The 23,408-nt window shown below is 39.3% G+C and overlaps 1 protein-coding gene across 6 annotated transcripts in view; it reads right to left on the bottom strand.

Annotated features, from left to right (window-relative positions):
• Nucleotides 1-23,408, bottom strand: part of LOC122694217 — a 233,189-nt gene that overhangs the window by 89,098 nt on the left and 120,683 nt on the right. For 4 of the 6 annotated variants that reach the window (XR_006341145.1, XR_006341141.1, XR_006341143.1 and 1 more), the window contains one exon: nt 22,857-22,983. The exons of 1 other annotated variant lie outside the window; for it this stretch is intronic. The gene's annotated coding sequence lies outside the window, so the exon portion shown is untranslated. Of the gene's footprint in view, nt 1-21,040; nt 21,531-22,856; nt 22,984-23,408 lie in introns of those variants that run through there. One more of the 6 variants, XR_006341142.1, reaches the window with a different exon arrangement.

Below are 23,408 nucleotides of genomic sequence, written 5' to 3'. Positions count from 1 at the left end.
CATCCACAGGGCCCAGCAGGTACATGCATGGTTGGCCCCAGGAGAGATCAAGGAGACCTAGTTATAGATCACAGGTTAATTTGTATAAAATTCAGTTAATCACTCAATGACTCAACAAGCAGTAAAATAATAAAATTCCTGGCCTCATAACATTTACAAATATCCCAATGAAGGAAAACATATAAAAAAGCAAACAAGTAAATGTATCCCATGACTAATCATGATAAAGCTAAGGGTAGAGATATAGTAAAGAGAATAGTGGGATACAGGAGGCGTATTGGTAGGGGTTCCTTTTTTGTACAGTATAAGGAGTCAGAAAGGACATTTCTGGCAAGGAGACGATTGAGCAGAGATCTGAAAGAAGAACACGTGGATGAAATGTGTTCCTATCTGCAGAGCATTTTCATATCTACAAGTCTGTTGGAATAGATTAGATCCATTGTGAACGCAATATAAGGGCTATCTCTCATGGGAAGAGCATTTCAACCAGAGAGATTAGCAGGTGCAAAGATCCCAAGGTAAGAGGGGTCTCAGAATCTTTAAGCTGTAAGGAAAATAGCATGGCTGGAGCTGAGTGAGTGAGGATGAAGTAAGGAAAATGATTTGCTCAGGAAAGTAATGGATTCAGGGACAGAGGGAGAAGATTCTAGAGCCTAAAAGGCCGACTTCTACTTTGAGTAATATAAGAAGCCACTGGAGAAATCTTAAGAAAAGCAGTAATATGATTTCACATATTTTTAAGGGATCAACATTTTCGCTGTATTGATGTTAAAATGAAAGGGATACGCCATGGCATAGGCAAGAGCAGAAGCATGAAGGTTAGGCAGCAATTGCAATAATTCTGGTGACAGAAGAAAGACTGGACCAGAGTGGTGGTAGTCAGATTTTGGATGTACTTGGAGAGATGAACTGAGCTGCTGATAACTATGGATGGTATTTAAGAGTCATGAGACTATTGTTGATTCACATAAGGAATAAGTACAAAGAGAAGATAGCAGAGGTTCAAGGACTAAGCCCTGTGACACTCCAGTGCTTGGAGACAAATGGGGTAGGAAAGAAATGGAGAAGAGTGGAGAGCCAGTATGGAAAGCTCCAAGCTTTTCTGCAAAGGGACTGAGGAAGGAGCTGGAAGGAGGTGAGGACTCAAGAAAGGGTTGTGTTATTTAAGGTGAGTGTGGTTACAGCATGTTTGTAAGCAGGTATTCTTTTTCTAGGGCCACCATAACAAAGTACCACAGACCGAGAGGCTCAAACAGCAGAAATGTATTTTCTCACAGTTCTGGAGACCAGGGTTCTATAGGGTCAGCAGCACTGGTTTCCTCGAAGGCGTCTCTACTCGGGCGAAGGGAGTCATTTCCTCCTCACACTGTCTCCTCTGTGCATGTCTGTGTCACCTCTCCTTAAAAGGACACCAGTCACACTGGATTAGGGTACAACATAAGGACCTCATTTTGATGTAATTACCTCTTTAGTGACCTTATCTTCAGTCACACTCTAAGGCACTGGGGGTTAGAACTCCACATATGAATTTAGGGAGTACACAACTCAGCCCCTAACAAGGCTGATGAGAAAGAAGCCAGGAATAATCCCTGAAACGATGTTCTGAAACAGGCAAGAAGGGATAGGGTATGGTGCCTAAAGGGAAGAGCAGGCTGAAGACAGAACATGGATGATGCATCTATAATAACAAGAGAGAAAGCAGTGTCTTGATACATATATAGTTGAGTGGGTGCATGTGGTGGTGAGCATACAGAAGTTCTTCAAACTGCTTTCATTTACTCAGTGAGATAGGCAGCAAGGTCATCATCAGGGCACATGGTTGAGAAGGTGTTAGAAGATTGAAAAGAGAACACAAGGTCTGTAGTGGTCATTTTGGGTGGTGGAAGAGACAGTGGATACCAGGGAGATGTAGTGTGGAAGCTGGACATCACCAAGGGTCCACTTGAGGTTAGCTAATCTGGATTACAAGGGAGACCAGCAGGCACAGTGTTTTGCTCCCATGGTGTTTTGCTGCATAAGATCAGGCTTGGAGTAAACAAATATGGGGTTGGCCAAAATATTTGCTTGGGTCTAAAGCCCAAACAAACGTTTTGGCCAACCCAATAATTAGATTTTGACTTCCCAGGTGGTTCAGTGGTAAGGAATCTGCCTGCCAATGCAGATGTGATCCCTGGGTTGGGAAGATCCCCTGGAGAAGGAAATGGCAAACCACTCCAGTATTCTTGCCTGGAAAATTCCATGAATAGAGGAGCCGGGTGGACTACAGTCTATGGGGGGTGCAGAAGAGTCAGACATGACTTAACAACTAAACAACAATGATTAGATTTAACTAGGATGGTAAGGAAAGGATTAGGGTTAGGGTTAGGTGCTAACAAGAAGACTATAACAAAGGTAGACTAGGGTAAGGGATTTGCGGGGTAATAATGATGACAGACAATGGCATCTCTGCTGGTAGGAAGATATATTAGTTTCTTGGCGCTCCCATAACAAAATACCAGAAACTGGGTGGCTTCAACAACAGAAATACAGTGTTTCACAGAGGCCAGAAGTCCGAAACCAAGCTGACTTTCTCATGGATGTGAGGAAAGGATTTGTTCCAGGTCTCTCTCCTTAGTATGTAGATGGCCAGCTTCAGGTTTATGTGGCATTGTCCCTGTGGGTGTCTATACCCAGACTTTCCCTTTTTACAAGGACATCAGTCATATTGAATTAGGGCCCATAATAATAACATCATTTTAACTAGATTACCTCTGCAGCGATCCAATTAAGGTCACATCCTGAGAAACTGTGGTGAGGATTTCACCATAAGAATTTTAGGAGGACACAATTAAACCCATAACAGAAAGGAAGCCAGGACATTAGGTCAGGCATGGTAAATCATCCACTTTACGAAAATAGAAAAAGAAGAGCAAATTAAACCCAAAGTGAGCAAAATAAAAGAAACAATAAGAATTAGAGCAGAAGTCAATGAAATTGAAAATAGGAGATCAATAGATAAAGTCAATAAATCAACTTAGTTCTTTGAAAAGATCAATTGGTAAGGCACAAGACAGACTAATTAAGAAACAGAGAAGACATAAATTACTAATATCAGAAATAAAAAAGACATAACTACAGATTCTATGGATGTTGGAAAAATAATGAAGAAATGTATGAGCAACTCTATGCCCACAAATTTGATAGCATAGATAAAATGAACCAATTCCTTGAAAGACACAATTTACCAAAACTCATACAAGAAGAAATAAACACTCTGAATAGGCTTATGTCTGTTAAGAAAGTAAATCGGTAATTAATAATCTTCCAAAATAAAAGCATTAGGTTCAGATGAGTTCCCTGGTGAATTCTATGAAACATTTAAAGGAAGAAATTATACCAATTCTCTACACTCTCTTTCAGAATACAGAATCAGAGGGAACACTTTCTGACCTATTCTACACAGGATTACCCTTTTACCAAAAACAGAAAAAACATTACAAGAAAACTACAGATCTTGTGATAAATACCAATATCGTTCATGAACATAGAAGTAAAGATCTTTAGCAAAATATTAGCCAAAAAATCCAACAATGTATAAAGATAATTATAAACCATTACCAAGTGAGATTTACCCAAGGTATGCAGGGCTGGATAAATTAATTAGTGCAGGGATTCCCCAGTAGTCCGGTGGTTGAGACTGCCTTCCAGGGCAGGGCAAATGCGCTCGATCCCTGATTGAGAGCTAAGATCCCACAGGACTCACAGACAAAAAACCAAAACATGAAACAGAAACAATATGGTAAAAAACACAGTAAACCTTTACAAAAAAATCAGTTAGCGTAATCCACTACATCCATTGGTTAAAAAGAAATCACATGATTATATCAATAGATGCATAAAGAGCAACTGACAAAAATTGAACACTTATTCATGATAAAAACTCTCAATAAACTAGGAATATAGGGAAACTTCCTCAGCTTGGTAAAGATTTTCTAAAAAAGACCTACAGCTAGCATCAGGCCTAAGAGTGAGAAACTTAAAACTTTCTCACCAAGATTAGGTACAAGGCAAGGATGCCCCTTCTCATCACTCCTTTTCAACATCATACTTGGAAGTTCTAGCTGATTCAGTAAGACAAGAAAAGGAAATAAAATGTGTACAAACTGGGAATAACATGACTTGTGTAAAGCATCTGAAAATAAATCAACAAAAAACTCCTGGAACTAATAAGCAATTGTAATAAGATACAGGATATAAAGTTAATAGACAAAAGTGTATCAGCAATAAACAAGTGGAATTTAACATTCGAAATGCAATATCATTTACATAAACACCCCCAAAAGGAAATACTTAGGTATAAGTCTAACAAAATGTGTATACAATTTACATGAGGAAAATTATAAACCTCTGATGAACAAAATTATCAAGAAATAAGTAGAGAGATAGTCCGTGTTTGTGGATAAGAAAACTCATATCGTCAAGATGTCAATTCTTCCCAAAGTGAACTGTAGAGAAAACGCAATTTCAGTCAAAATATTGTGTTGTGATGTCAACACGCTGATCCTAAAGTTTATGTGGAAGGTCAAGAGATCCAGAATAGTGAAAGCAATATTCAAGGAGAACAAAGTTGGAGGACTAATTACCAGACTTCAAGACTTACTGTTGATCCAGACAGTAGGGTGCTGGCAACAGAGTGAACAAACTGGTCAATGGAGCGGAACAGAGAGCCGAGAAACAGACCCTTACAGATACAGCCCACTGGTCTCCGACAAAAGAGCAAAAGCAACACACTATTATTTCTAACAAGTGGTGCTGAAACAGTTGAACATCTATATGCAAAAAAAGAGAGAGAGAGAATCTAGACATAAGCCTTACACCCCTCACAAAAATTAACTCAAAGTGGACTGTAAAACTCCTAGAAGATAACCTAAGAGAAAAACCTAGATGGGTTTGGCTATGCAAATAATTTTTAAAACAGAAAACTAAAGATAAAATTCATGGAAAAAAAAATTGATAAGCTGGACTTCATTAAAATTAAAAATTCTACTCTGCAAAAGACAATGTCAAGAGAATGAGAAGAGAATACAGCCACAGACTCAGAGAAAATATTTACAAAAACACATGTTGTAAAGGATTGCTATCCAAAATATACAAAGAACTATTAAAACTGGACAACTTTTAAAAAAGCAAACAGCTGCTTCAGGAATAACCCAGTGATGGAGAGCCTTCCATGTGCATCTAATCTTCATGACAGATCTACTATAGAGACAAGGGAAGTGATGTCAGCTGGCTCAGTCCCTTGCCTGAACAACTCAAAAGTTAGTAAGAAGAGGTGTGGCCAATATGGCAGATTAGGAAGACCCTGACCTCCCCTCTTCCCACAGACTCACCAGAATTACAAGTATCTACAGAGCAACTAATTTTGAAAACAACATGAAGACTAGTAGAAAAATTTTTCCATAACTAGAGATATACTGGGAGTCAGGTAGGAGAGATGGAGATGCAGTATAGTCAAGACACATACCCTTGTGTTGGTGACCCACAAGCAGGAGGATAATCATAATTGTAGGGACTCTCCCCAAGTAGCAAGGGGTGTTAGCCTCACATTGGGCTCACCAGTCAGGAGGTCCTGTGCCGGGAAGATGAGCCCCCAGAATGCCTGGCTTTTAAGACCAACAGGGCTTGAGTACGGGAGAGCCAGAGGGCTGTAGGAAACACAGCCTCCACTCTTAAAGAGCATGCACGGAATTACACAGGCTTGAAGTCCCAGCACAAAGGCAGTGATTTAAAAACAGCCTGGGTCAGACCCATTTGTTGACCTTGGAGAATCTCCTAGAGAGGCAAAAGGCAACTAGAATGTTCCCTGGAGACACAGATGCTAGAGAAAACCCTTTTGGGGAACTTATTTTACCACAAGCACACTGGTGCTGGCAGGCGCCATTTTGGAGTCTTCCTTCTAGCTTACTAAGGGCAAGAGCTTACCAGCTCACCAGCAGGCTGGCACCAGCCTCGAGTCCTCCAGGTAGATCACCCAGGACCCAGCCCCTTCCCACCAGCAGGCCAGCAGTAGCCTTAGGACTTGGCTCCACCCACCAGCGCAGGAAACCCAGGTTGGATCCCTGGGTCAGAAAGATCCCCTGGAGAAGGGAATGGCTACCCTCTCCAGTATTCTTGCCTGGAGAATTCCATGGACAGAGGAGCCTGGCAGGATACAGTCCATAGGACCCCAAAGAGTCAGACACACCTGAAGCGACTGAACACACACAACAGAAGAGCCCACACAGCCCACATAAGGGGCACGGCTAGAGCACATAGCTCTGGTAGCCAGGGAGAGCATGTTCCGGGCCCCATAGGACATCTCCTACACAAGGCAACTTCTCCAAGACTGAGAAATGTGACCTACATACCTAATACATAGAAATAAACACAGGGAATTATCCAAAATGAGGAGACAGAGTAATATGTTCCAAACAAAGAAACAAAAAAAAACCTTCAAAAGCAAACTAGATGCAGCAGACACATGTAATCTACCTGATAAAGATGATCAAAAAGATGCTTACCAAACTTGGGAGAAAAATGGACAAATATAGCAAGAATTTCAACAAAGAGAAACTATAAGGAAGACTCAAACAGCACTAAAAATTATAATTATTTAAACTTAAAAATAGGCTAGAAGGAATTGACAGTAGATTAGGTGACATGCTATGTGCTGTGTGCTCAGTCGTGTCTGACTCTGTGTGACCCCGTGGACCGTAGCCCACCAGGCTCCTCTGTTCACGGGATGCTCCAGGCAAGAGCACTGGAGGGGATGGCCATGCCCTCCTCCAGGGACCTTCCCCACCAGCGCGTCTCCGTCTCCTGCACCGGAAGGTGCATTCTTTACCACTAGCGCCACCTAGGAAGCCCAGGTTAGGTGATGCAAACACAGCAGTCAAGAGTAACAAATCAGCAAAAGAGAAGACAGTCATGGAAACCACCCAAGCTTAAACAGAAAAAATAAATAAGAATTTTTTAAAGTGAGACTAGCTTAAAACACATCTGGGACAACACCAAGCATTTGCATTATAGGGAAAAAATAATAAGAGAGAGAGAAAGGGACAGAAAAATTATTTGAAGGAGTAATTGCTGATTCTCCCAAACATTTCAAAAAGAGTTAACATCTATCCTCTCAAGCTATTCCAAAATATTGAAGAGGAATAAACATTTTTGAACTCATTCTGCAAGGCCAGCATTATCGTGATACCAAAACCAGAAAAAGACACCAAAAAAAAAAAAGGGAAGAAAGAAAGAAAATTCAATATTATCATGGAACATAGATGCAAAATCCTCAGCAAAATATTAGCAAGCCAAATACAACAATACATTAAAAGGATCATAAACCATGCATGATCAAGTAGGATTTATCCTTGGGATGAAAGGACAGTTCAATATACAGAAATCAATCAATGTGATACATTAACAAATAGAAGTATTTTTAAAATGAGCCAAAATCTTAAACATCTCACAAAAGAAGAGATGCAGTTATCAAGCATCTGGAAAGACACTCTATATCATATGTCATCAATGAAACACAAATTAAAGCAACAATAAGATATCACTATATGCCTATTAGAATGGCCAAGATCTGGAGCACAAATAACATCAAATGCTGGTAAGGATATGGAGCAACCAGAACTCTCATTCATTGCTGATGGGAATGTACAATGGTACAACCAAAGTGGAACATAGTTTGAAAGTTTCTTATACAACTGAACATTTTCTTACCATACAAATCAGTACTTGCACTCCTTGTGCATTTACCCAAAGAAGCTAAAAACAGACATATCTACACAAAAACCTACATGTGGATGTTTATAGTACATTTATTAGAAATTGCCAAATCTTGGAGGCAACCAAGATGTCCTTCGGTAGGTAAAAGAATCAATAAACTGTGCTACTTCCAGGCTGTGAAATATTATCCTACAAATTTAAAACTAAGCTGTCAAACCATGAAATGACATGGAGGAAAACTTGAGTGCATATTACTAAGTGAATGAAGCCAATCTGAAAAGGCGACATACTTTTTTATCCCAATTGTATGAAATTGTGGAAAAAGCAAAAACAGGGAAACAGTAAAAAGATCAGTGGTTGCCAGAGGTTGAAGGCAGGAAGATGAGTAGGCGGAGAACAGATGAATTTCAGGGCAATAAGATGATATTATAATGATGAATATGTATCATTATGTATCTGTCCAAACCCCTAGAATGTTACAGCATTCTAATTGTGTAATGATTGTAATGTGTTAGAGTAAGTTTATCCATTGTAACAAATGTACCACTCTGCTGGAGGATATTGATAATAGTAGAAGCTATGCATGTATAGGGGCAGGAAGTGTATTTTTTTAAAAAAAACTTGTGTATCATCTACTTAATATTGCTCTGGACTTAAAACTGCTCTAAAACTAGTTCATTTTAAAATGACATCAATGACTTGTTGGTCTTACTGAAGTTAGAGGATTTTTTGAGTTAAGGACTACAAGGAGTCACCTGAAAAGATGTGAAGGGAGGAAGCAGAGTACAATGCTTGTAAAACTTTAAACTATCTTGGGAATGTGTACATAGTTCAATAGTTCACACCAGTGGGTACCTCTCACCAACATGGAATTTCCAGTTTTCTTGTTCTATTTTTCTCACGTGGACTTCTGCATTGTCTGCTTTCCAACCAGACTGATTTTTACTAGATGAGGCCTCGGGAATATGTCAACAGATACCTCTAGAGATTTCCTTGGCTTCTAAGCAGAAAAAAGAAACTGTGGTGTGGTGACATGGGCGAGATGTCAGATATGTACCAGTGGGGAATGATACATTGCAGGAGGCTTTACAGAAGCACCAGGAAATCAGAGACAGTTATCCTTTCCATATACAGGTCTCCTGCTCTCTGTGCCAGACATCCCGTCAGCACTGCCTGGTTGGTTCAGCAAATAGTTACTGAGCTCCTATCACATCTCCTGCACTGTCCTACTGCTAGAGAGGCAATGGTACTGAGCTGAGTAAAACATGCTCCCTGCCTACAAAGGGTTCACAGACTAAGAGGAGGAAGAAGGACCAAGACAAAATTAACAAAAATTATAAAAACAGAGAGCAGGAAAAGTGGGATAACCCAGACACAAAATAGCATGAGGATGATGAGAAAACTGTAAGGACCAAAAGTTTGTGGGGGTGGAAATTAACAAGGTCTTTATGAATGATGTTATATTTGAGGAGGAGCTTGACAAATAGATTTCAACGGTCTGTGTGTCTGCATGAGTTAAGACACAAGGGCTGAAATTCAAAGGACGTGTTTGGAGATTGACAAGCAGCTTAATTTGCTTGGTGTCAGAAGAGCTGAAATGCACAAAACCCAGGATGAAATTAAGAAAACAGATGGATTTTGAACAAGCAGGTGACATGGTGAGATCATGATCAAATGAAAGATATTAGAATAAAGCACATAAGACAGACTGGAAAAGTGAGCTGAAAGGGCAGGAAGAGTTGGAAGGTGTCCTCATGGTGGACACAATAGTGGTTGAAGGGAATGGAAGACAGAACGCTGACTGCAGAATATTGCAGAATTTGACTTGATTCGACTGCGTGTGAGTTGATCATTTATTGACTGTGGGGGACAATTAAATGAGGAGGAATTGGAGACTACACCAAGGTTTTGAACCTGATGACTTGGAGGACAGTTATTCACAGATATAAAAATGTTAAAGGGAGTAGGTGGTTTCAATGGAAAGATGATTTCTCTTTGAACATGCTGAATTACTGATGCTTGAGGACGTCCAAGTGAAGTCATCTAGCAGCCAGTTGAAACTGTGGGATTCAAGATTGGTACAGTAGATGGGGGCAAGGAGGCAAAAATGTGGTTGTCTTTTTCACAAAGTGTAAGTGAAAATGCTATTCGCTCGGTCATGTCCAACTCTTTTCAACCCCATGGACTGTAGCCCACCAGGATGCTCTGTCCACAGAATTCTCCAGGCAAGAATACTGGAGTGGGTTGCCATGCCCTTTTCCAGGAATTAGATTCCTGACCCAGGACTCAGACTCGAGTCTCCTGTGTTGCAGGCAGATTCTTTACCCCTGAGCCACCAAGGAGTAGTTAATATGGATATAGTGTGGTAACAGAACTTTGCTTAGGGAAAAAACTGATGGAGAAAGATGTGGAAGAATTGGCAACAACAGTCAGAAGGAAGGTTTCATGAAGGAGGGGTACTCAATAACATCAACAACACCAAATACTGGAAGACACAGATATAAATAAGAAATCAAAACAAAATGTTGGGTTTGCCAGTTAGTGGGACAATGAGGAAATCTTAGGACCAAGAAAACACACCATTGTGAATCATCCACTGCAGTATGTCTCACTGTGTTTCAAGAACAAGATGTCAGCCTGTGATTGAGAGCCTTGAGTGTCTTCAGGTTGCATGAGTTCAAACCCCTGCTCTTTTAAAGAGTTAAAAAGCTCTTGACCAAGCAAGTCAAGCTTCCTTCCTCATATAAGGAGACCTTATATAAGACAAGCCTTATCCTCCTCATCTGTAAAAATATAGGATTTGTCCAGGGACCTTAGGTATAATAGGGCTTCCCAGGAGGCACTACCAGTAAAGAATCCACCTGACAATGCGGGAGAACAAGGGACACGGTTTTGATCCCTAGGTCAGGAAGATCCTCTGAAGCAGAAAATGGCACCCCACTTCAGTATTCTTGCCTGGAAAATTCCATGGGCAGAAGAGCCTGGCAGGTTACAGTCCATGGGGCCACAAAGAGTCGGACACAACTGAGTGACCGAACACACACACTTAGGTACAAAAACATTGACCATAATAATGTTCATTGTTCCACATGGGCTGAACACTTGGACGTTCCACTTAGGTCATTACACTGCATAGATTCAAAAGTAATCTCAGCTGTATAATACAAAGGAAGCCCATGTTACTTCTCATAGGTTAAAGGTACAATTCATTTAACGTGTGCCACCCCTCAACCTGATGCTTTCACTCTCAAACCAAGGACTTTTTTTAAGAAAGAAGAGTACAGAGTACAAAAGCAAGAAATTCTAATTTGCTGAAAAGAAAGATCACCTTTTAGAGACGCTTCCAAGTTTACCATGGAAACGAGCACCTTGCAGACCTATGAAGATGGTACCAACAACTACAAAAGAATGTTTCAGAATGCAGCAAGGAGGTAAAGACACCTGTTCTTTCTCTATTCAAGTGTGTGTGGAAAGGTAAATATGCTCCAATTATCAGCCAAACATAGACAAAGTATCACATTAAATTATATAAAGGTGTTTGATTTTCTATTCTACAGAAAACTAAAGTGGTCATAAAATGCAAAACACTTGATCCCAAATGCACTATAGTTTTACAGGCTTAAGTCAGGAAGGAGAATGGGGTCTGTTTCCTACTCATTCTTGTTTAATTGTTTTTAATGATTAAAAGGCTAGGGATAGTGCAGGCTGACTCCAGTATATTTATGGGGGTGAGAGAAGGGATAAAATTTCAGCCATTTGATTTTGTTTCTTAAGTAATTCTTATGTCCTGTTTTTGCTGTTTGCATACCAAGCACAATTTCAATGTTTGTAACGTACTGCTAGAGAACTGATCTCACAGGAAGGTATTTTAAAATCAGGCAGAGACAGAGTGCTGGCCTAGCACAACCCTCTCTGATCTAGAAAGTCATACTTTGGCACACACTGAAGAGATGAGCTTAGCGTGTGCTGGGCGTGAACCATGTCAGGACGCCAGGCATCACAAATCACCCAGACAGGTGAATCATTAAGGAAGGAGGAAGCATTATAACAAGTTTCTCAACCTCATAAACATTGACATTTAAGGCAGATAAATGTCATTCTGTGAAAAGGGGAAGAAGCTATCCCCGTGTACAGTGCGATGCTTAGCAGCATTCTTAGGTTCTATCCACTAGTTTTTTCTAGCCAAAGTTTACTATCATACCGTATCCATATCAATTACTCCTTTATGAAGAAGACAACCACATTTCTGCCTTCTTGCCCAATGTACTGTCCCCATCTCTGATCCCACAGCTCCAACTGGCTGCTAGATGACTTCATGTGGATGTCCTCAAGCATCATTAATTCAGCATGCTCAAAGAGAAATCATCTTTCCATTGAAATCAGTTTCTCCCTTTAATGTTCCTGTATCTTGAATAACTCTATGCCCTCCATGCCCTCAGGTTCAAAACCTTGGTGTGCTCTTCACCTCCCCTTCATTTAATTGTCCCCCACAGTCAATAAACGATCAACTCACATGCAGCTGAGTCTAATTCTGCATGTTCTGTGATCAGTGTACTCTCCTTTCATTCCCTTCAACCACTTCTGAGTCCACCATAAGGACACCTTTCAACTTTTCCTGCCCCTTTGGCTCACTATTTTGGTCCATCTTATGTGTTTTTACCAGAATATCCTTCGTGTGATCATATTCTGACCATGTCACCTGCTTGTTCAAAATCCATCCAATATTCTCGATCTCATCCTGGGTTTTGTGCATGTGCATCTCAGCTCTTCTGACACCAAGCAAATTAAACTGCTTGTCAATCTCCAAACACATCCCATGGATTTCAACCACTCAGCCCTGACTCGTGCAGACACACAGACCACTGAAATCTCTCTATTTGTTGAGCTTTGCCTCAAATATGACAGCATTCACAAAGACCTTCTTAATTCCCCCCAGTCATGACAACAAAAATGTGTCAGACATCTAAACTTGCTTCAGGCTATGAACCGGTAAAATATAAAAACAAACTCATAGATGATCACTTGATATTTTTGTTTCATCAGAGTATTTTGGGGGGAAAAAAATTCTTCTCTTTTAACAAAGAAAAAGAGGTTTTCCTAAACTGTGAAAATCCAAACTTCTCAATATTCCCCAGGTTGAAAAAAGTCTCTCTGTGTTTAGTCACCAAGTCAAAGCAAAAGTCCTGGAAGATTTCCCATTCCTAGTGCCATCAAGAGATTCATGCAGACTGTTTCCTACCAAACCCCAGTCATTTTGTTAAGTTTTTAAATACCCTGCCTTAACATTCAATTTATGTTATCTAAAGAACCCAAATTCTACACACAGAACTTGAACTGTGGGACAGGAGTTATGAGGCAAAGCTTATAAAGATGAATCTTATTAAGTCTACTTTTATCTATAGAGTAGTTGCTAAAGAAAGAAACATGTACAATTTTTTCCAAAAAACAGCCAAAGTCATTAAGTAGATAATCATTTTATACTTTGTTTTTGAAATGAAGATCTTAGATCTCTGTGTGGTATTGGGATTCACAAAAATTATGGATGACTGACACTTAATCCCTTTCTGCCTTGTAGTAATAATTCTTTGGATTCATTCACAAAGAAAACACAAAACAAAACAAATCAAAAAAACTAATCAGATATAGAAACTAGGAGAATTTGTAACAGAAGCCATTAGACTTCTTGTTTCTAGACTCAATTTATCTGTACCTCAATTTCTCATTGTTAATTCTTGAAGCTTGGTTACCTTATCTCTACAGCCCCTTCCCATGCTGACAGTACACACATCTTATTTTTTAAATTCAAGAAACCAAATAAAAAAATATTAAGAGTGGAGAGAATTCTTGAAACTGTGTGTCCCACTTTGATACTTACATATTCAGATTCAAATTTGCCTAGACTGTGTAAAAGCATTACATTCTGCTTCAGACAGAAGAGCTAAAACCTCTCTCTCAGGAAGTCTTGGGTCATATAGTATGTGACTCCTATCACAGTACAGGGAAATGTCTTTTCTCCCATTATGACAAGTCTATGAGTTTGTTACTCTGCGGGAAAATAGAGGATTTAGTCAAGCTAAAGGGAATCCTAAGCCTCTAGCCTGGGGAATTGTGGAAAGAAGATATGAGATAGAGTTAGTTCAGTTTTGCTAAAAATCTTCCATTTACCCAAGGAACTGCATTTCTGGTTTTTTTCTGTTGTTGTTACATGTAGAAGAGTTTAATAATCAATTGAATTTTTGAAGGAGAGAGAGACAAGAATATATACCTGATCATCCAAATTTCCATAATAGTTGATGCATAGATAATGCTGACTCTGAAAAGAGGAAACTTCCCAAACCGGAAAAACTAGAAGACTCTACACAAACCACTTCTTCTCAAGGTGGTCAGCTTTGGCAGATTGTGCTACTACTGTTATAATCTCTTGGACTACAGCTATACCCAAACACAAACCCATAATGTCATTTTGGTCATCATTTTGGCCAAAACATCAGTAACTGTCTTTCTTTACAATAAAATGATTTTGTGCATGTAAAAGAGTTTATTACTCAGATTTCTTCTCCTTGGAAACAGACCAGCTGATTGGAGAAAAACCTCTGCTATAAATGAAAATGCTTCCCAAGCTTAAAAGGTGAAAACTGTGGTCTCCACCCCACGGCATCACCCAAACGTAGTTTTTATTTCTCTGTACAAAGATTTTTCCCCAAAGAATGTTTTTTCCCCAAAGAGCACAGAATTTTATCCAGGCTTTTTAAATTGTTACTAACAATGGTAACATTGGAAACGCTAACAAGGTGAGGTTTATGGCTACTTTTTCTGCTATATTCTTTATTATCATGTCATAGATAGTGGGCAACTTTAATCTTTTTTTTGAAGTATAGTTGATTTACAATGTTGTGTTAGTTTCAGGTGTATAGCAAAGTAAATATATGTATTTACTGAATATATATATATATATATATACACACAAATAAATATTTATATTTATTTCAGTAAATATATATATACTGAATCAGAAAAAGTTTATGTATTTTTTTCCGGTTCTTTAAGGATTTCATAAAGTTTTAAAATAAGGTCTTAATGTAAAGCAGGTTCACTGATGAGCCCTGAAAGTGAAGGAATTGAAACTGGCAAAGACATCTTATTGTGTGAATTCACAGATACTGCCCTGAAGGTTTTCTCCCAGAGGTTTTGGGAAGTGCCTTATGATTACAACAGAATCTTATTCTTTCTACCTTTTCATATCCTATCCTCACCTGGCTAGAGGCCCCACAGCTTTCAAAGCATCTTGATAATTATTTTATGTAATACTATGTATTTCTTTGGGCTCCTTCATTGTACTCAGATCTGTTTAGAGCTCTTAGGCTTTCCTTATTTAGATTGGGGTTTTACTTTAATGAGGTGTTAGAACAGAACGGGGGTGTGTTTCATTTTTATTTTGATTGCCACACACTCTTCTAACCCCTGCCCCTATGTTGACCCCTCTGAAAAGATGATAATCTCATTTCCTGCATCATAAGAAAACTTCTTAACAGGTCAAGAATCATAGTCAGGTTTAGACAGTCATTTTAGGCTTTCTTTTCCATCCCACTGACATTAAACCCAAGATGGGTCAAAATGTGATGTGTTCCACACGATCTTTTCAAATATCCTTGAAACAGGCACGTGGTTTCAGTTCTGTGATGGAATAATTTGCTCCAAAGAATTTCAGCTTTCTGATCCTCCTCAATTGTTAGCACTGTATTTCTAGAAAATTCACCAAAGAAGCTTTTCACTGGGCACAACCTTAAACAGCTAAGTTTAAGTAGACAACCTGAGTCATGTATAAGAAATTCTAGAATCTTCCTCCCAAGACCCATGTAAGAAGAAAGGAGATGTAAGGGACATGTAAGAAGAAAGACCCATGTAAGAAGAAAGGACTAAATAATAAAAAAATCTTTTCAAAGCCATTGGCTTCCAGATCCAAAACGGGAATATACTTTCTTTCCTGACTTAGAAATTGAAGAAAAGGACCAATTTAATTGTGCAATTTCCTACCCTGCCCTTGAGGTTGGATCTGAACCAGTATGACATGTAAGAAGTCTTAAAGGAGAGCAGAACAGTAGTGTCTTTAAATTCTTGGAGCACCTGTTAACAGGTTATAGGGGGTTTATATACAGCAAGTAGAACGCCAGTCTTCACTTTGCTAGTATAAAAAAGACTCATTAAAACACATTATTTGCCAAAGTTTCATTACTCAAAAGAGTAGATGTAACTTTAAAGCCTTAGGCACTCTACAAACTGTGATTTCAAACTTTCCAAAAGCCTTCTTGTAAATTTGGAGCTTAAATACACTTCCCATCATTTTTTAGGCTAAAATTGTTTCTGAATTAATATCTGTTTAATTACAATAGTGATTAAATAAGTTATTTCTTAATGAGCCAGCACATTGCACACATACTTTGCTATCAGTATTTATACAGTCATCTCGTAAGTATAACTGAGAGGTTAGCATAACATATGTTCAAGAAAGCCAACAGGTAACTAGACTATTTAAAACAGAATAAAGTTATTACATATTCAGTCATGGGAAACTTCCAATGAATATGGTAGACTGAGGTGACGCAGAGGAAACCTCCATTCCACCACAAAAAAAAATAGAAAATCTAATAAAAATAAATACTAATCATAACAAAAGAAAATGAAACTGAGTGAAAACAGGAAAGAGAAACTTCTACATACCTGAAAAAAGAGACAACTTCAAACCAGAAAGATGAGCTGAAAGCAAATAACCACACATGGAAAGACTCAGGTAGGGACCCAGCAAGCCTGGATTTAACATACTCAGGGAGGCAAAACATAAAAATCCAGGCCCAAGAAAAATGAGGGGATTGAACTGGGTCTTCTGAATAAAGCTGGGAGCATAAAGGGCTGGCCCAACAATATGCAAGATAAGGAATAAAAATTGCCTCTGCCCACTAGCCTGGGCTCACATTAAGATTCCTACGAAAGAGAGAGTGGGGTGATTTAAGAGAATAGCACTGAAGCGTATTCTTTACCAGATGTAGAATAGATGACCAGTGGGAGTTTGGTGTATGACACGGGGCACCCAAAGCAAGCGCTCTGTGACAATCCAGAGGAAGGCAGAGGGGCGGGATGAAGAGAACACGTGTGCCCGTTCATATTGATGTATGGCTAAACCCACCCCGGTACTGTAATGATCCTCCAATTTAAATAAATGAACAATTGAAAAAAATAGTATCATACCTTCTTTCTGAGGCAATGGACCAAAGAAGAGTGTTTGTGAGCCATCAAAGCCTTCATCCTAGCCCACGCTCAAGTGTGGAGTCTTAACTCTCCTCTCAAGGGCCCAGAAATCCAAGATTGACACAGTAACCTAAACAGTGGTCTGAGACACTGAAATCCGTAAGGTCCTGACTCACACCAACCCCAAATGGCTCAATGGGGATCCAGTAGCCCAGGGAACACAGCACCCCCAAGGCAAGCTCTGCAGCAGATGCGCTAACAGCTCATCACGACCCATCACAAGAGGAACAAATCACCAAACAAGGACAGAACTGGCATCTCAAGGACTGGGAAAAATGAGTCCATTTGGAAAATTGTTGGAAATAAATGTTTGCAATATTCAAAAAGAGAAGGAGAGGACAAGCAGCAGCAGCACTGTTTCCAGACTGAGAGCACTGTCCTATCAAAGGAGAGAGCGGAGGGCAGAGCCCAGCACTGGGGAAGCACACTGTATGAAAAGCGCTCACGTGTCTGGCCTGAATGCACAGTTTGCTTTCAGAGAATGAAATACCCACATCAGGAAATGCTGTTATTCATGCAAGTGACATCAGGAATTATGTTGAACCACATATGGTTCAGTGGTCTTTTTCCTCAAGCTAGAAAGATTGCTCTGACAAGAATAAAAAGACAATCTAATCTTCTTTGACTTCTTGGCAAACTTCAGACTGGAAGTTTTATTTGCCATGTACCAGCTTTAATCCTCTTCCAAAGGTGAAACAAGAGACCTTGGGGAGAATTTTGATTCTCAGCTCTTCCTCTCTAGTAAAATTACTCCTCTGTTGTAATTTTTTCCAGAACTGATAAACTCTATAAAGTTTTTTTCAAATCATGATTACCAAGTAGTTTTCTCTTTCCCTTGTTTCTGGTAATCTTCAAAGTAGAAAGAAATCCTCTAAGTAGATCCAGGAGTGTCATTCCTAAAGGTTGTTGGAAGATTAAATGATAGGGTCATCTCAGTGAATGCTGCTTTCTTACCTGCCTATCAGCTTTCAATCAATAATCCTGTGTCACCCTGGCTTGGTTCATCTGTGAATCATGAACTGTTTTTCATCTAAAAAATAGTCAAACCCAGCAATTCCACTTCTGTATATATATCCAGAAAAAATGAAAACCTAATTCGAGAAGATAGATGCATGTCAATGTTCATAGCAGACTATTTGCAATTAGCCAAGATACGGACACAAACCAGGGCTTCTCAGGCAGCTCAGAGTTAAAGAATCCCCCTGCCAAGCAGGAGACACAGTTTTGATCCCTGGGTCAGGAAGATCCCCTGGAGAAGAGAATGGCAGCCCACTCCAGTACTCTTGCCTGGAGAATCCCATGGATGGAGGAACCTGGCGGGCTACAGTCCATGGAGTCACAAAGAGTCGGACATGACCTAGAGTTAAATGGCAGCAGCAGCAGGACACAAATCCAGTGTCCATCAATAAACAAATGGATAAAGAAGATGTGCTAAATATGTACAACAGAATATTGCTCAGCCATTAAAAAGAAATTCTGCCATATGTGGAAATGTAGATGGACCTAGAGAATATCATTCTTAGTGAAATAAGTTAGCCAAAGAAATACCAATACTGTATGAGATCACTTATATGTGGAATCTAAAAATTAGTACAAATGAAGGCATATAGCAAAACAGAACAGAGTCACAGATACAGAAAACAACTTAGTGGTTAACAAAAGGGACAGAAAAGAAAGGAGGGGAAAATTTAGGGTATGGGAATAAAAGATACAAACTACTATGTAGAAAATAGATAAGCAACAAGGATATATTATATAACACAGGGAATTATAGTTATTATCTTGTAATAACTTTTAATGGAATTTAAACTACAAAAACATTGAATCACTATGCTATACACCTGAAAATGTTACAAATCAACTATACTTCAATAAATTAATAGTAAGTAGCCAGAAATACATGACAGAGCTGATGAGTCTGCATAGTCTCCTTGGACTCCCTCAGTCCTCAGTTATTTTATCATACTGCCTGTTATTAAATCCTGGGTGAGTTGTAGTTTGACCAGCCAGACATACAGGGAAGAGTAGGCCTCCAGAAAAATCCTAAGGGACCACTATATTAAGTATTTTCAGAATAAAAATTGAATATTATCAGAGGATAGTTGATTTTCATATTTTATGGATGAGACATAAGCATATAACTAAGGATTAAATTATACTGACTACCTAAGAGAGTCACAGCTTTTCTTCCAAGGAGCAAGCATCTTTTAATTTCATGGCTGCAGTCACCATCTGCAGTGATTTTGGAGCCCCTCAAAATAAAGTCTCTCACTGTTTCATTGTTTCCTCATCTATTTGCCATGAAGTGATGGTTCCAGATGGCATGATCATTGCTTTCTGAATGTTGAGCTTTAAGCCAACTTTTTCACTCTCCTCTTTCACCTTCATCAAGAGGCTCTTTAGTTCTTCACCTTCTGCCATAATGGTGGTGTCATCTGCATATCTGAGGTTATTGATATTTCTCCCAGCAATCTTGATTCCAGCTTGTGCTTCCTCCAGCCCAGCGTTTCTCATGATGTACTCTGCATAGAAGTTAAATAAGCAGGGTGACAATATACAGTCTTGATGTGCTACTTTTCTGATTTTGAACCAGTCTGTTGTTCCATGTCCAGTTCTAACTGTTGCTTCTTGACCTGCATACAGATTTGTCAGGAAGCAGGTCAGGTGGTCTGGTATTCCCATCTCTTTCAGAATTTTCCAGTTTGTTGAGATCCAGACAGTCAAAGGCTTTGGTGTAGTCAATAAAGCAGAAGTAGATGTTTTTCTGGAACTCTCCTGCTTTTTCAATGATCCAATAGATTTTGGCAATTTGATCTCTGGTTCCTCTGCCTTTTCTAAATCCAGCTTGAACATCTGGAAGTTCACAGTTCACATACTGTTGAAGCCTGGCATGGAGAATTTTGAGCATTACTTTACTAGTGTGTGAGATGAGTGAAATTGTGCGGTAGTTTGAACATTCTTTGGCATTGCCTTTCTTTGGGATTGGAATGAAAACTGACCTTTTCCAGTCCTCTTGCCACTGCTGAGTTTTCTGAATTTGCTGACATATTGAGTGCAGCACTTTCACAGCATCATCTTTTAGGATTTGAAATAGCTCAGCTAGAATTCCATCACTTCCACTAGCTTTGTTCATAGTGATGTTTCCTAAAGCCCATTTGACTTCACACTCCAGGATGTCTAGCTCTAGGTGAGTGATCACACCATCATGGTTATCTGGGTCATGAAGATCTTTTTTGTATAGCTCCTCCATGTATTCTTGCCACCTCTTCTTAATATCTTCTGCTTCTGTTAGGTCCATACAATTTCTGTCTTTTATTGTGCCCATCTTTGCATGAAATATTCCCTTGGTATCTCTAATTTTCTTGAAGAGATCTCTAGTATTTCCCATTCTATTGTTTTCCTCTATTTCTTTGCATTGATCACTGAGGAAGTCTTCCTTATCTCTCCTTGCTATTCTTTGGAACTCTGCATTCAAATGTGTATATCTTTCCTTTTCTCCTTTGCCTTTTGCTTCTCTTCTTTTCTCTTTTCTTCTCTTCTTTTCTCCTTGGAATAAAGCTATGACCAATCTAGACAGCATATTAAAAAACAGAGACATTACTTTGCCAACAAAGGTCTGTCTAGTCAAAGCTATGGTTTTTTCAGTGGTCATGTATGGATGTGAAAGTTGGACTAAGAAGAAAGCTGAGCGCTGAAGAATTGATGCTTTTGAACTGTGGTGTTGGAGAAGACTCTTGAGAGTCCCTTGGACTGCAAGAAGATCCAACTAGTCCATCCTAAAGGAGATCAGTCCTGAATATTCATTGCAAGAATTGATGCTGAAGCTGAAACTGCAATACTTCGGCCACCTGATGTGAAGAACTGACTCATTTGAAAAGACTCTGATGCTGGGAAAGATTGAAGGCAGGAGGAGTAGGGGACGACAGAGGATGAGATGGTTGGATGGCATCACCGACTTGACGGAAATGAGTTTGAGTAAGTTCCAGGAGCTGGTGATGGACAGGGAAGCCTTTCATGCTGCAGTCCATCGGGTTGCCAAGATTTGGACACAACTGAGTGACTGAACTGAACTGACTGAACCCAAGAGAGTACCCACCCAACAAAATGTTCCATCCCTATCTATCTAATCACTCTCTTGAATACAGAGGAGACTCTCATCCAAAATGTGATCCAAAAATGAATGTTGGGTGGGAGTGATTAATATAAAGTCAGTATTCAGCATAACAGGCAATATTGATAGATGGCTGCTTGTTAAATAACTAATATGGTATTGTGTTATAAAGAGAAATTTTCATTCAGTAAAAAAACCTTGAGATAAGATGAAACCTAATAATCATTATGAACATGTATGCAGGAATAAGTAGGTATCAAGCACAACACATATTTAGTTGCAACTCAAAAATCTTAGAAATGACAGTGCTTCAGATTTCAACCTTATAAAGCTTCAGGAAATCACAGAAGAACTCTGGAATTACCAACTAGAACAGAAGAAGTAAAAACTATCATTATCCTTAGGAGAAATCAGAAGAAACATTTTCCCTGGGCACCCACTCGAGCAAGTCGTATACTTACCACATTCTATACATCATGTCACGTCACTCACAACCCCCAAGGTCCAAACTAATAACATGCCCTCTGAAATTACTAGGAAATTTAGCTTAATTTCTTTTACTACTCTTGCTTTAATAGTCATGCTACCTTAACAGGACCTCAAATCTTTCTTTGTAACTTTTCTGAGAGAATAACAAAGAAATTCCATGTTCTTGAACTTGAGTCAGTTGCGGTGAGGTGGATGAACCCAGAGCCTGTTATACAGAGTAGAGTAAGTTAGAAAGAGAAAAACAAATACCATATATTAACACATACATATGGCATCTAGAAAAGTAGTACTGATTAACCTATTTACAGAGAAGAAGCAGACACGCAGACATCGAGAGCGGTCTAATGGACACAGCAGGGGAAGGAAATGGTAGGTCAAACTGGGAAAGTCGCCTTGGCATACGTACAGTATCAGGGGTAAAACAGACAGTTAGCAGGAAGCGACCGTATAACACAGGGAGCCCAGCCTGGGGCTCTGTGATGAACTAGAGGGGTGGGATTGAGGGGGAGGGAGGTTCAAGGGGAGAGGATATAGATATATAAAATTATGACTGATTTGTGTTGATGTGCAGCAGAGTCCACTGCAACACTGTAAAGCAATAATCCTCCAATTTAAAAAAATCCATGTTCTTTCATGACACTGAGATTAATCAGAATATCTGTTGTCTATGTAAAGACTTAAGGAAAAGTAGGCCTAAAAGTTTTGCTTAAAACTCTGAGAAGGCAGTGGAAAACCAAAAAAAAATCAAAACTAGTCACAAAAATATCTCCATCAATAGTTCTTAAATGATCAGACTTTACCATCTGGAATCAATTGCCCTGTGATGGAGAAACAGATGTTCTATCAAGGTTGCTTTGTGATCAAACAAGCCAAGAGGAAGGGTAGGGCCAGCTCCTGAAACACGCAAAGCCCTGTACAGAAAGGAGAAAATGATAAAGTAGATTGTCTTTGGCCAGAAGTGAAATGAGCAAGGGTAGGAGTTATGTTTTGGCTCACTCATAAGCCGTCAGTCCTGTAGCTGACCAAGAATCACCTCCACAGTTAGTCCTTATGCTTCTGATACAGAAGAGAACTATAAGCTTATCATTACTATATGTAATTCCTCTAGATATATATTCCATGAGGGCAGTGACTTTCATTGATTTTGTGCCTTGTATGACATAGGTCCTCATGGATGGATGGATGGATGGATAAAGTTGCTTACCGTTGAACTGCACCCTTGGCTTGGATGCCTCTCCTGTCCCTTTTAGGTTGATACCAGCCACATCCAAAGCCCCTGAGATTCCAGTATCTTGGTTTGGAAGGATGCTGTGAAGGCCACCTCCTGGAGGCTGAGGATGGAAAACACAACTGTGTGGCTTGCTCCATGGAGATGTGACATTGATTTCTGACCTAAGCTGAAGTCCACTTTACCACTAAAATGTGAGTTATCAGGTTATAAATTTTACTCTATCTGCTATTTAAAAATTAAGTCAATTATTTATAGGCTGATAATCTTAGAGTTTTAAACTGAAGTACGGAGCTGGTCTTCACTTTCTGTCCTTCCTTTTTTAAAATAAAAGAACATAAGTTCAGAAGAATGTGAAGAAAAGCAAAAGGTAAATTTTGCATGTATTTAAGCAATTTTTCTTTTTTATATTTGGTGAAATGGTGAATTATTGGCTCTCAAGAATTAAAGCAAACTTGCATTTCTGGGATAACTCCTACTTTGTTACTATGTAATATGTTTTTACATGTTATTGGATTTAATATGCTG

This window comes from Cervus elaphus, chromosome 5 (assembly GCF_910594005.1).
Source record: "Cervus elaphus chromosome 5, mCerEla1.1, whole genome shotgun sequence".
In the NCBI taxonomy this organism is placed as follows: domain Eukaryota; kingdom Metazoa; phylum Chordata; class Mammalia; order Artiodactyla; family Cervidae; genus Cervus; species Cervus elaphus.
The sequence above is the reverse complement of the archived record's forward strand: the minus strand, read 5'-3'. Positions and strand labels throughout refer to the sequence as shown.